Source organism: Palaemon carinicauda, chromosome 5 (genome assembly GCF_036898095.1).
Source record: "Palaemon carinicauda isolate YSFRI2023 chromosome 5, ASM3689809v2, whole genome shotgun sequence".
Taxonomy (NCBI): Eukaryota; Metazoa; Arthropoda; class Malacostraca; order Decapoda; family Palaemonidae; genus Palaemon; species Palaemon carinicauda.
The window spans coordinates 138,483,820-138,498,819 of record NC_090729.1 but is presented as its reverse complement, the minus strand read 5'-3'; the positions used below and the strand labels follow the sequence as shown (position 1 = coordinate 138,498,819).

General features: G+C 38.2%; 1 protein-coding gene across 3 annotated transcripts in view; it reads right to left on the bottom strand.

The window, feature by feature from the left end:
• Positions 1-15,000, bottom strand: part of LOC137641507 (uncharacterized) — a 130,017-nt gene that overhangs the window by 113,303 nt on the left and 1,714 nt on the right. The gene's annotated exons all lie outside the window — the stretch shown is intronic.

The window sequence follows — 15,000 nt, the reverse complement described above, 5'->3', positions numbered from 1 at the left end:
ATTGCTAAACTAAACTTATCGAATTTGTCTTTCATTACAAGTGTCTATTTTACTACTTAAAAATATTTTGTCTCTCTCTTTCCTTAGATCTAAATAAATTTTGCTTCTCAGCAAAATTGTGAGTAGGCAGAATACACTATACCTCTAGCTATAGATAATACATTTGAAATGTCTGGTGTATCTGGAGATGACTTTTCTTTAATAATGAACTGTCTACAAATATTCACTATATCAGGTTTCTTTGTCGGATTGTTGAATTTTAACCCCAGAGCTAACACATTCTTTTTATTGTCATTTAAAGACTTTGATGACATATTCACATAATTAGGATCTTTACCATAAGTTTTCCAGTCTGATTTAGATATGAGAGACTTTAATTTATTATCAAGTCTCCTCCTATTCACTGCAATATCACGTCGAAGATGATTATACACATAGTCAAATATTCTGCCTACTCACAATTTTGCTCCTTTAATTACTTTCCTAAACGTTTGAATAAAGCACTAGATTCCCTCAAAAGAGACAAAAGTATACATGAGCTGATAAAGCTAATGTTATTGTTACTTTAGACCGTACTGACTATGTGGAAAAAATGAATTCTGTACTAAGTGATCAAGATACTTATGAAATGTTAAATTCAGATTCTCGTGAAAATGTAAATGCCCAATTTCATAAAAGAGTTGTACCAACCGTGTTTCACACAATTGTACATAATTCCTTTTGTATATATTATGCTTGTATCTTCGCTCCTCCCTCGCACTAAAACGAACATGAAAATTCCTGTCTGGTTTTTCCTCTGTAATATTGTCTGTCTTGTGAACTTGTTATGTCCTGTTGCCTTGAGGTTTTGTATATAAGGAGAGTGTTCCACAATAATATCACTCAGTCGTTTCCAATCTACCTTTGAGTTCACACCCTTACTCGGCGGCGTCACATTGGTGACCCCGGAAGTCGACTCGCTCCCACTGCCTTCCACCCCCACCTCCCTCGCCCCTCCATCGTTGGTACTATGACGGAGGCTGACTCTACTCCGGCAGTTGGCACTGCGGCCGCCCCATTGAAACTTTCACCGTTCGCCAGCGGAGAAGCGTTCGCTTGGTTTCAACACGCTGAAGTCCACTTTCGTATCAGGGGCATGACTCGCTCAACCACCAAAGCGGATTATGTTCTCGTGGCGATACCCGAGGACACCTTCGCAGAAATATCCGACTGGCTTTGTGAACAAGGAGACACCACAATAGCGTATGACGCCCTCAAATCATACCTTCTGCAGCAGTACTCGCCGTCGCCAGCCACCCGTATAACAAAGCTTTCTCAGCTCTCACAACATCCGTTGGGGGACCAAAGGGCTTCGCTTGCCCTCAGGGAAATGACCAGTATCGCTTGCCTTCAACCTGCCGCAGATGGCTCTCCTCGTGAGGTGAACCTACTCCGTGCCCTTTGGATACGCCGTTTACCTGAACCTGTGCGCGCTGCCATACCCGATGTCGATAGTTTACCCATAAAGGACTTGATGACCAAAGCCGACACCCTTATGGACAGCCACTTCAAGACCTCCATCAACGCCTCCACCCCTGACGACGAGGATGCCTATTCAACGTCAACCGAAGCTGACATGAATGCCATAGGACATACACGCCTACCCCATGACGTGCCGAAGCGGCGACAAAGCCGCCCACCACCCACCAATCGCTCGCGCCCCAACGAACGACTTCTACAGCCACTTACTACCTCCCATCCGCCGCAGTTTTGCTACTACCACTTCAGATTCGGGGCAACCGCGAAGAAATGTGCCAAGGATTGTCAGTGGCCAAAAAACGTGCAAGTAGGCCATCCCTTGTAGCGGTGGCCTCCCATGTTTCTAATCTTTTCTTTTTACAGGATGCAGGAACGGGCGTGCGATTTTTGGTAGACACGGGTGCTTGTCGTTCTCTTTTGCGAAGGAAACTCTTCAAGACACGACGTAGGGGACCTCCCTTTCTGTGTATGTTATGTGGACGACATACTTGTGTTCTCCTCCTCAAAAGAGGAACAACTCCGTCACCTGCGCATCGTGCTCGACCGCCTGCAACAAAACGGCCTTGTAGTCCGGTACGACAAGTGTACCTTTGGCGCCAACGAAGTGTCGTTCTTAGGGCACCGTATCACTCCTGAAGGAGTCCATCCCCTCCCTGAGAAGGTAGCAGCCGTTCAGAATTTCCCCACGCCCTCGACCGTCAAAGCTCTGCAGGAATTCTTGGGCATGATCAACTATTATCACCGTTTTCTGCCAGCCATTGCCGCCACTCTTGCTCCCCTCTACGCCTCCCTCAAGGGCAAGCCAAAGGACTTGAAGTGGGGTCCCCTTCAAGAAGCAGCCTTCTGCAATGCAAAGAAGGCCCTATCAACTGCTGCGGCTCTCACTTTTCCTATCCCACACGCCCCTCTCCTTCTCTCCACTGATGCCAGCGACGTCGCTATTGGTGCAGTACTCGAGCAGGTGGTCAAAGGCTCGCCCCGCCCATTGGCCTTCTTCAGCAGAAAACTGTCCAAGGCAGAATCGGGTTATTCTACCTTCGATCGAGAATTGCTGGCGGTGCACTTGGCTGTCCGTCACTTTCGCCATTTCTTAGAACGTACGCCCTTCGTCATTCGCACAGACCACATGCCTCTGGTGCACGCCTTCACTCGACAGTCTGACGCCTGGTCCGCCTGTCAATGCCGACATCTCTCCGCCGTGGCTGAATACAATTGCACCCTCCAATACGTCCCTGGGAAAATGAATCCCGTTGCCGATGCCCTGTCAAGAAACACGTTGGCTGCCGTTCAACTGGGATTGGATTACAACGCCCTGGCTGAAGCCCAACGACAGGATCCATAGTATCAAGCTTGTAGGACATCCTGCACGTCCCTCAGTTGGGAGGATTTTCCCCTCGAAGACTCCAACACCACCCTCCTCTGTGACGTCAGTACTGGTAGACCGCGACCTTGGATTCCTGCTCCCATGCGCCGACAGGTGTTTGATTTCATCCACGGCCTTTCACATCCCTCGCTCCGTTCTACTGCACAGCTGCTGAAGGCAAAGTTCATTTGGCACGGCATTTCTAAGGATGCTAAGGATTGGGTCCGTGCCTGTACTTTTTGCCAAACTTCCAAAGTACATCGACACACAGATTCAGGAGTGGGAACCTTTCCTCAACCTCAGCGTCGTTTCACACACATTCACGTAGACGTTGTAGGCCCCCTACCCACATCACAAGGACATCGTTACCTGTTTACCGTCATCGACCGCTCCACTCGTTGGCCTGAAGCCATTCCCATGGAAACTGCAACGTCCGCCTCATGTACATCTGCCTTACTCTCTGGATGGATTTCAAGATTCGGTATCCCTGAGCATATTACTTCTGACAGGGGAACCACTTTCACCTCTCAATTATGGACGTCATTAGCGAATCTCCTGGGCATCACCCTACATCAGACAACGGCCTACAACCCCGCTGCCAATGGAATGGCAGCGGAAATGGTGTATGGCTACCCGTTGGTCGTCCCTGCCGAGTTTTTTCCTTCTACAACCTCCTCCGACGATCTCCAGCGCGTACGTCACGTCGTAGGAAAATTTGCTCCGTGCCGCCAGACTTACAAGCCCCCAGCGAAGCATCACATACCAACGGACTTGCACTCTGCAACGCACGTCTTCCTGCGCAACGACACCAGCAAGCCACCACTAACGCCCCCTTACACGGGCCCTTTCCTTGTGATCCGACGCAGTCCGAAAGCATTCCTCCTAAGCATTCGGGGCAAAGAAGACTGGGTCTCCATTGATCGTCTAAAACCTGCTTATCTTCTGCCAGATGACCCGCCTACAGTTCGCCTCTCTAGATCAGGGCGCCCTATTTAACATGTACAGTATGTCATTTTTAGGGGGGAGCCATGTACCAACCGTGTTTCACACAATTGTACATAATTCCTTTTGTATATATTATGCTTGTATCTTCGCTCCTCCCTCGCACTAAAACGAACATGAAAATTCCTGTCTGGTTTTTCCTCTGTAATATTGTCTGTCTTGGGAACTTGTTATGTCCTGTTGCCTTGAGGTTTTGTATATAAGGAGAGTGTTCCACAATAATATAACTCAGTCGTTTCCAATCTGCCTTTGAGTTCACACCCTTACTCGGCGCCGTCACAGAGTAAAGGAGATTTTTGGAAAGAACAAAGTCATGATCGAGTCATCTACCTTTATTAATGCAAGACTTCCTTATATTTATGGTACTGTTAAAAGGCATAAACAGGGGCAACCATTACGTCCTATAATTAGCACTATTGGTTCAGCATCATATAAATTATCAAGATTTTTAGTAGTATTATTGCAGCCATTAGTAGGCACTATATCTAATTCACATGTAGAAAATAATTTAGATTTTGTTAATAGATTAAGTAGGGAAATTCCACTGGATAATGAAATTAGGGTTAGTTTTGATGTTACAAGTTTGTTCACTTGTGTACCTGTTAATGATGTACTAGAATTCCAGAATATTGAACTTAACAAACATGTTATGTCTTTACCTAACCATGTGATCTTGGACTTAATTAGACTGTGTGTTGTCGACTCCAGTTTTACATTTAATGGGGCATTTTACAGACAAAAATTAGGGATGCAGATGGGTAATTGTTTGTCACCTGTTTTATCGAACATTTATATGGAATTTTTCGAAAGTCGAATAGCTCGAGCAATTTTATTAGACGATATTTTCTGGGTGAGATATGTTGACGATGTATTTGCTATACTGAAATCTTGCTCTAATATTCATAGAATTTTAAGTGATCTCAATAATCTAGTCCCCTCCATAACTTTTACCGTCGAAAAAGAAGACAATGGTGTTATTTTATTTTTAGATGTGACAGTCAAAAGGTAAACTATGAACTCTAATTCTAAATTTAAGATACACAGAAAACCCACAAATAACTATCGTATGATAGATAACTATTCATGTCATAAATCAGACGTTAAGCTGTCTGCATTAAGGTCTGTGTTCCTAAGAGCCCTCAACATTTGCAGCCCCGAATATATTGACGAAGAATTTAGAAATATATGTCAAATAGGCTTTCAAAATAATTTTAGCACACAGGACATAGACAAAAGCTTGGCACTTGCAAGAAAATCTTTTTATTCGCCCAAAAGGAATAGGATAAGTAAACCCAATTTTCTGACCCTACCATATCATCCCAATTTTGAATCAGTAATCGCTCCTCTTAGATTTTTGGGGATTAATACTATATTTTATTATCGGAATACTAATTCGTAACACACCTGACAGTGATGAGGGTATAGTTTACAAGATACCATGTAGATGTGGACATTTTTATGTTGGACAATCTGGAAAATAGTTAAATAACCGAATTTTAAATCATAAGAATAATATAAGAACAAACAACAAAAGTAATGCCATTTGTGTACATAATAATATATGTAATTATCCTTTAGATTAGGAACATTCATAAATTTTGTTCAGGAATACTGATTTTTTAGAGAGGAATGTCATTGAATCAGCATGTATATTTTATAGTAGGAATAAGAATTTCAATTTATCTCTAGGTATATATAAATTGGATCCTTATATCTTACACAGTATAAAACGTCAGTACAAACTTGAAAATGTTTTTCAATAGTTTTTTCTTTTTTGGCTTGTTTTATTTACTTAGGTGCTTGTCAAACGTTCCATTACTTGTTTTTATGTTAATTTGTAATTTCAACTTTTACTAGTTTTATCCCCATGTTAAGTGACTTTTGCCTGTTGGGTAGTAATAGTATATTTTCATCATTTTATATGCATATATATACATATATATATAATTATATATATATATATATATATATATATATATATATATATATATATATATATATATATATATATATATATATATATATATACTATTCCACTGGTCTTTGGGCCACTTGTTAACCCATGACAGCTCTTGATAGATTATCCCAATCTCTTCTGTCCTATGCCACAGCCATCCAATCTCTAGGGTTCAAACCCTCCTGCTGTAGCCTATATCCTCCTGTAAACACTTCCTCCAATCTTTTCTTGGTCATCCACGAGGCCTACGTTCATCTACACTTACCAAGAATACCCTTCTTGGCATTCTTTCCTCCTTTATTCTTGCAATATGCCCTGCCTATTGTATTCTTCTTTCCTTAACAAAACAACGCATATGTGGTTTTGTCCGTTCTCTCAACTCCCAGTTATGTCTCTTCCTCCATGCTTGTCTTTTTTGGTCGTATACTGGTCTCACTATGGTTCTTACTACTTTATTCTCAAAAACTTAGTCTTTTTTCTTGCCCAAAATGGGCCTTATTATTGTATTATGCAACCTCAATTTTGTCTTTTCTGATATTGATCTTCTTTTGAGAAGTTCTAACAAATTATAGAGACACCTGTTCGCAGATCCAATTCCTTCATTTATTTCCTCTTTCATATATCTATTGCTAGCTATTTTCCTCTCCAAGTATTTAATGCCTTCTACCATCCATCTCTTGTCTTTTAGCTATTTGCATGACTTTTGTTTTTTTCTTGATTTATTTCTAGCCCTATTCTTTCTGCTGATTCTCTGAAGATATTGGTTAATCTTTCCGTATCCCTTAGATCTTTCGTAACTATATCTACTGTATATCATCCGTATACCCTAAGCAGTTAACGGTCACTTCCATATACTTTATCCCCTCAGGTCTGCCTGTGATCGTTCTTGCTACTTTTTCCATCATGATATTGAACAACATGGGTGACAATATACATCCCTGATTAAGCCCGATCTTTATACCTATTGGGGATGATAGCTTTTTTCCATATCTTATTGACCGTTTTGTATTTCTGTAGCAGGCTTGAGTTATTCTGATTAATTTATGTGGTGCACCCTTTTCCCTCATGATGCTCCACATTGATGATCTGTTGTTGACTTTCCCTTCCTAAAACCAGCTTGATTCTCCCCATTAATGTTCTCTGCGTATGGTCTCAGTTTTTCATGTATAATGATAGTCAAAATCTTGTAAGCAGTAGCAATTAAATGTATTCCTCTATAATAAATACATATTATTTTATCACCCCCCCCCTCAGTAGTGGTATCATTATCCCTCCTTCCCATCTACAGTTTTGAATAATCATCATTCTTTGAACTGTGTTTTTCGTCAGTTCTTTTCAAAATCATTTCAGTGGTGTTCATTGAGAGACTTAGTAAGTGAACTCGACATTGCTCAGTTGAATGATTTGGCATCTGTTGCAAATTTATCAAGCCCATATATGGTAACACAGGATCCTGGCTAAACACTAAAATGAAAGGCATGTCACTGAGCGATGCATCATATGCAATGTTCAAGGCTAGCTCAGCCGCAGGTAAGCATGGCGTGCCAATGACTGGGGTCATCGGCCACTAAGTAGCGTAAAATTCGGTTCACTTCCCTATTATGAGATTTCACTAAGCTATTAGATGAAGGCCTATATGCAGTCACTGGAAAGTTTTCAATTATCATTAAGTCCATAACCGATTTCTCCACCTTACTAATAATCACTTCTCACACTTTTGGGCCAACCAAAACTAGTAATGAAAGAGCACAGCAGTTGGGATAACGAATTTGCTGATTTATCCAACATTGCATATGTATGAGTGTAATGAGTAAATGCATACAAAATTTAACAGGAAATACAGGCTACTTTCTGGCTTCCGGTACAATATATTTATGTTCTTTGAAACAGTTACAAACATGACATTTTATATACCTTTCTATTTTTTTCATTCCTAAACAAAATAAATATTCACATGCTCTCCTCAGTGCTCTATCAAACCCTTAATGCCCAGCATACGGATTTGCATATACAATGTGGATGGCTCGATTAATTAAGAGGGAGGAAGAACTACCCATGCACAAAATTCCCTTCCCATCTTCTCACAAGCACAATATAAGATATCATTCTCTATCAAAAAAAAAAAAAAAAAAAAAAAAACATCACGAGAAACGTTCAGAAAGGAACTCTTTCCATGCATTCATCTTTTTTTCTGTCCCCCTCTGAGTTCCTTTATGTTCCAACCTCCTAGGTTAATCACGCCTGCATCATCAGGTAACTCATTCTTGAAACCCCCGGTCATGTCCTCTGTCCCCCACGCACATTCACATTGTCCATTTCTCTCTCTCTCTCTCTCTCTCTCTCTCTCTCTCTCTCTCTCTCTCTCTCTCTCTCTCATTTCATGAATGCTCCTTATGTGAATTCATATCCCATTTTCTATTTCGATTGGGTAACTCGACATTTTGGGTCTATTCTTCATTCCTCTTTTGTTGCTTAATATTGACTTCTATTACTGCTCCTCTAGAGCAGACATCAGCTACTTTATTAGCTTTACCCTCTATGTGAGAAAACCTCTTTATGTTAAACTCTAACAATCTCTCAATCCACCTCGCTTGTCTAAACGTCAAGCCTCCCTTGTAAAATCAATCAGTTGTAAAATATTTACTATCCTGTGCCTTTAAGAGTAATTCTTCATTCCTTGAGTGACTGCATTCAACTTCCTATTATCAAAACACGAACTCACCGAGCCATCCTTTTTCCTAACTTCTCCTTGATAATCCCATGTTCCACTAATTTACTAATTTGCCTTTCTATCTCTCCTTGGAAATGAATGGGTACCTTATAAGGCCTTGACCTGATCAGCTCCACCTGCCCTGTTTCAACCCTAAAGGGAAATTGATCAATCCCATTGGGAGGGTCGTCTCCAGTTGCAATTATATCGAGATAACTATTAACAATGTTACTAACTACAGGCTGATGTGCTGGCAGACATTGTTTTCGGGTTTGCCTAATAAAGTTCTGAGGGCATTCGTCTGAGCTGGGTGGAGTCGCGGCTCCCATGATCCTATAATCAGTAATTTCACATAACTCCAATTCACATATAGAATCACTTCTATAACAACTATCTTATTTTTCAAACTAACTATTGTAATATCCACTTTGCCCTCTTTTATTTATGACAGGAACTCTAAGACTACACCTGCCTATTTTTCATGTGGTTTAACAGTGACCTTGGCTCCCTCCGGAAGAAGTCGTGCCTGGGTCACTGTTATGCACGCAAGCACCTGGGGTGGGGCAATATTCCTCCTTTTTTAGATACAGCCATCACTTTACCCACTTGTCTCTCCCTTCTCCACAGGCCTCTACTCTCATGACTTTCTATCAGCAGAATGCACCCTCCTGCTATAACTGTTATTCTGTCTCTTTCCCTGCAAATGTATTTTTTATTCATAATAAACTCAAGACCAAGTATACTCTGAATACGTGGAATACCTAAGGTCAGTAGGACAAATAATTTATGTGCAAATTTCACAGATCCCACCTGAAAGTTGACTGTCGTTGTATGTCTTGCCTGTAGTTTATTTCCTCCAAGTGTGTTGAGGATGATGGATGTCACTGACTGTTGTGAGTTCAAAGAGCTTCTTTGTTCAAGAAGCGAAACCCTGGCTCAATGTGTCGATCAGCATTTGGATTGAATTATCTAGCAGATCTATCCTGATTGCTAGGCCCCAAACCGCCAGGAGAGATTACGATAGAGGCAGCACAAGCTAACGGCCTCGCTTGCAATACCGTCGCCTCAGATGCTATTTCTAGTGCTGTGGGGGTTGAGGTTGGGTTACCGAGGGAGGTGCAACTGCCTGCATGCCAATTGACTCATCTCTATCGTACTGGGGCTGCTCGTACTCCCTAATTCATTGATTGCTGTTGCTGTCATGTTAGGGAGGAGGGCACCTGTCTCCCTTGTCTCACCATTCTACTGGTTCCTTGTCCTCAGATATTGAGTGGGGGTGACGTACCACAGACAATTTTTGTCAGGCACTCTTGAGATAGATGATCGTAAGCTTGACAAGTATAACAGCGGGGAGAACCCTGTGTGGGCACTCCACTCGTTGGTGCTCTTCTCCCCCACACTGCCAGCACCCGATGAGTCTTCTCCCCGGCTGACTTTACTCTATCCTCCCCTGGATTGGGGGGTTGTGACCATGGCTCGGATATGTTGATCTCATGGTTGCCACCTGTCCGGAATCGGGAGATTTATTGATGTCAAGTTTTCTTCTGGCAAACTGTCTAAAATGTTTTTGTATCAACCCCCCTACATCCGCTAATGAGCGATTATCTTCGAAAAAATAGCCACATGGAAACAGGTTTACTAACCTGAGAATGTGCTTAAGGGGCCCGTCTGGTATGCCAATATAGGGGGGTATACGACTAAAACCACACAATCCTGAAAAAATTCACTGAGCCTCGTATGGCAATGGAGAATGGGTATGCCAAATATTTTGTCAAAATTCCTCTTACTTTCATAGTTACAGGTTAATTAGTAAAAGTAACTCAATAAGCTGAAAACATTGATCCCTACAAGAGAATGCAGCATTTCTCTGATTATCGTAAATTTTGATCTTATAATCTTATTTAATGTAATGAAAACTGTGAGCAATGGCATCTGTATAGATTCCATGAGTCAAAAGACGAAGTATTACACCCTTGGGATTTCAAGGCTAGCACAAATCTCAGGGAGAGTACACGTTTGAGTTTGACCTCTGATGTTCGCTCCTTTTTACTTCTGTTTTCCTTGGTTTCAGCAAGAATTTCATCATGCCAAAGAGGAAACGACAATTTCAATATCTCGCTAACAATAAGTAAAAGGAAAATTGGCTCTAATAAGACTTCCGAAGTGGGTAATATCAGCGATATTAACGGACTTAGGGAAGGAGAGAGAGAGAGAGTGTTGTGGATGAAGGAGCAATCAGGATCCTCAAGAAGAGAGTTAGGGAGCAAAGGGATCTTCATTTATGATTAAATTATGATAAATAACATGATTTTATCTTATTGATATCCAAAATAGAACATAAAATTCATAATAATCATGATCTTTTTCATATTGTCTTTGTAAAAATACAAAGGAAAACTTTCAACACCCGTATCTTGAAACTATACTTATTGACTTTCATATTCTATCTTCTCCCTTATTTTTAAAGATATAGCATTGCTATTTGGTGTCGAACTTAGGAAGACATTATACAACAATAAAATAGAGTAATTTTTTTCCAATTTTTGTTTTATATTTTTTCTTAATGTTTTCCTTGATTTGCAGGGTTTATTTTTTTACCATAATAAAATAATTCATACCTAGCAAAAAATGTTACAATTAGAAAAAACACTCTATTTGATTGGAGGTCTATATAGGGTAGTAATCCCATGTCTTAATATTAATTATCAAGGGAGGAGACAGAATTTGAAAAACACTAATTTTCAGGATAAATTGACCTGGCGTCACAAAAGCAAAGGTCAGAGGCAAAAATCCTCTGCAGTTTGGAGATATCTTGAGTCACCTTATTAAGTGGTATGAATATCAAACTCCTGTCCTTAAAAAATGGCATTAGCCAGCCAGCCCCTTTAAGGGCTATAGCTTTCTTATCACCCACTGGGAGGTTGGCACTCCGAATAGCAAAACTATCACAATTTCTGTAAATATGTGTTTCAAAATTACAACTGACTGGCCCACTCAAATATTTATTTCATATTTTCTTTCATATGAATTTTATTGCATCCAGCAAGGCATATTTCTCAATTAAGCATTGTTTTATTTTAGTATAACATCTTAAACTGCCTTGTGGCCAACACATTACCTCCATTATTCTTTGAGCAATCTAATTGATTGTATTTTTTTTCTCTTCCTAACCACTCATATGTGGCTCCTTCAAAGTCTCTCAAAAACACTTAGATCGATTGAAACCCATCATTACGCCGCTGGTCATCAAAAGGTCTAACACTTACCTGGACTTCTGGAAATTTTCAAACTACAACGTTTTGAGTATCTTCACTCCAGTGTGCATGTGTGCTTACAATCGTGTGCATCTGAACTTTGTTCAAGTGCGTCGGAGCTGCTGTGGCTGCGCACTGTTCTTCTCGTTTAACTAATACTCTATTTGGTAACTCGATTAGGTTATCTAACCTATTTTCTAATTCCTACTTTCGTTGTTCTCGTGTATATTCTTCATTGACACCACTGAAACCTATTGCTCCTTCGTTTACATCTCCAGCAGTAGCAGAGTCTGATGTTATAAACTTCGTATACCTAGGAACCTTGAACTTTATTTTACTGGCTTAAGGTTACATTCTGCTATGCCCTGCATTTTTTTCTTATTATTAAAAATATCTACTCTGGAGGTGCTGGTGTTCCTAAGATGTAAATTTTTCCTCCATATTCCTAACACATTGTCACTGATAGTTTGTTTCATAAATCTCCAATCATTTCTGAGTAGTTGGCATGTATCTTATTATCTTATAATCTTAAAATACACCTTCACTCACATCATACTCATACAAACGTATTCTTTAACCTGACACTAATTATGTCCCGTGTCAACAGATATTGCGACATCAGTACATACGTTTTTTCTCTTTATTACAAAAGGTTCAAGAATTCTCTTGCATAGCAAGATACTCTCAGAAGGATTCGAGTGGTATTGAAATTTTGGGTAAGGTATGCATTGCTGCCTTTTCAGTATACTGAATCCACTTAATTTGTGGAAACCTCCACACAATCTATAATAAAGTTCAATTATGTCACACAACAATCTATAACAGTTATGATACTCTTAAAAAGGCCAGTGATCTCACTTTTTAAAACTAACATATACATCTACATATTTTCTATGCAGGCTTGATATATTTATATATATATATATATATATATATATATATATATATATATATATATATATATATATATATATGTATATATATATACATATATATATACATACATATATATATATATATATATACATATATATATATATATATATATATATATATATATATATATATAGATAGATAGATAGATATAGATATACGTGTGTGTGTTTATGCAACATAAAACAATAAATGCACATATACAGGTATATATGCACACACTCATAAGTTACACAAATGTGCGTTTTGCTTCATTTATAACCATTAGTTATTAGCAAATCAAGTTATAGCAATTGAGTTTGTTATTCACGATAAGGGCGCACTCAAATAATTTGCACTAGGGCCCATAATGACCTAGTTCCACCACTGACTATAGCCTTAGAGCATAAGCTAGTTAAAACTGAAAGTGCTATGGAAAAATAATGATAGGAATAACACTAAGTAACATAAAAGGAAGCAGCATGCATACGTGTACAAGCTAAAGTAGATATAAGAAAAAGAAATGGACATTGGCAGTAATATAATGAGAATGACAGAAAATAGACGGACATTAAGAATAACAGAATGGGTCCCTAGAAATTGTAAAAGAAGCAAGGGGAGGAAGAGAAGACGATGAACTGACAAACTAAAAAAGTTTGCAGTTGTGGACTGGCACAAAATGATCATAAGCAGACGCAAGTGGAAGGCCATATCTGAAGCTTTTGTTCTAAACTGGACTAGTAATGGCTGATGATATATATATATATATATATATATATATATATATATATATATATATATATATATAGATTTATATATATATATATATATATATATATATATATATATAGATTTATATATATATATATATATATATATATATATATATATATATATATATACAGTATACATGCATATATATATATATATATATATATATATATATATATATATATATATATATATGCATATATATGAATATAACTTTATACCCACATATATATATATATATATATATATATATATATATATATGTGTGTGTGTGTGTGTGTGTGTGTATATGAATTTGTGCACGTATATTTATAGATAAATTCATATGATGTAATACACACACAACACACACACACACACACACACACACACACATATATATATATATATATATATATATATATATATATATATTCACATATATATACTGTACGCACACACACACACACACACACACACACATATATATATATATATATATATATATATATATATATATATATATATATATATATATATATATATATATATATATAACTTCAGCAGAAATTAAAATCTTCAAAGACAAGAAATATATGAGTCTTATGTTAGAACACTAGAAGTTATATATATATATATATATATATATATATATATATATATATATATATATATATATATATAAAAGAAGTGCAGCAATCTTAAAGCTTCATAAAGATAGTGAGAAAACTCTGACCAAGAGGGGAGTTAGTCAGGGAGAACCCATCTCTCCTTAATTATTCACTGCATGCCTAGAAGAAGCTTTTAAAAATTTAGATTGGAAAATGAAATCAATATTAATGTGTAATACCTAATCCATTTAAGGAATTAGAAAAGATGATAAAGGATTTGAATAGAGAAAGCAGAAATGTAAGAGTGAAAATTAATACGAGTAAAACCACGATAAGGTTCAATAAAAATGCAGAGACAACAAATAAGGGTTATGGAAAAACCTCTAGAAATTGTTAATGAATATACCTACAAAGAACTGAAAGTAAGTGTTTCCCCAAGATACAAGGCCGAAATTAGAAGAGGGAACAGCATGGGATAGAGAGCTTTTTTGAAACTTTGGCCACGTAAAATAAGTCTTTTTTATCATTGTTAATGTCAGTTTTTGTTTCTTTATCGTTGATAAAAGACTTTATTCCTAATTTTTCTTACTGCTGATATATCATTAAAAAAACACCCCTCAGCATTTGCTATAAGTCATTGATAGTTATAAGCATGAATCGAGAAGTTGTCTCCTTGCAACCTAACGAATGCATGCAACTTCATACTTCCATTTTTCTTTATCTTATAAATCAAATCTCATGAGACAAGGAGATCACAATTATCTAGTTTAATAGCTATGCATCTAAGGGGTGTTTCTATGCATCCCATCTCCGACACTAGGACTAAATCAAAAATGGTTTTCTAGCTTCCCTTTGACGTCCTGAATCACATTTCAGATGTTAAAAGAAACGAGATTTAGGCCAAGTGGTAGATATTGAGATTT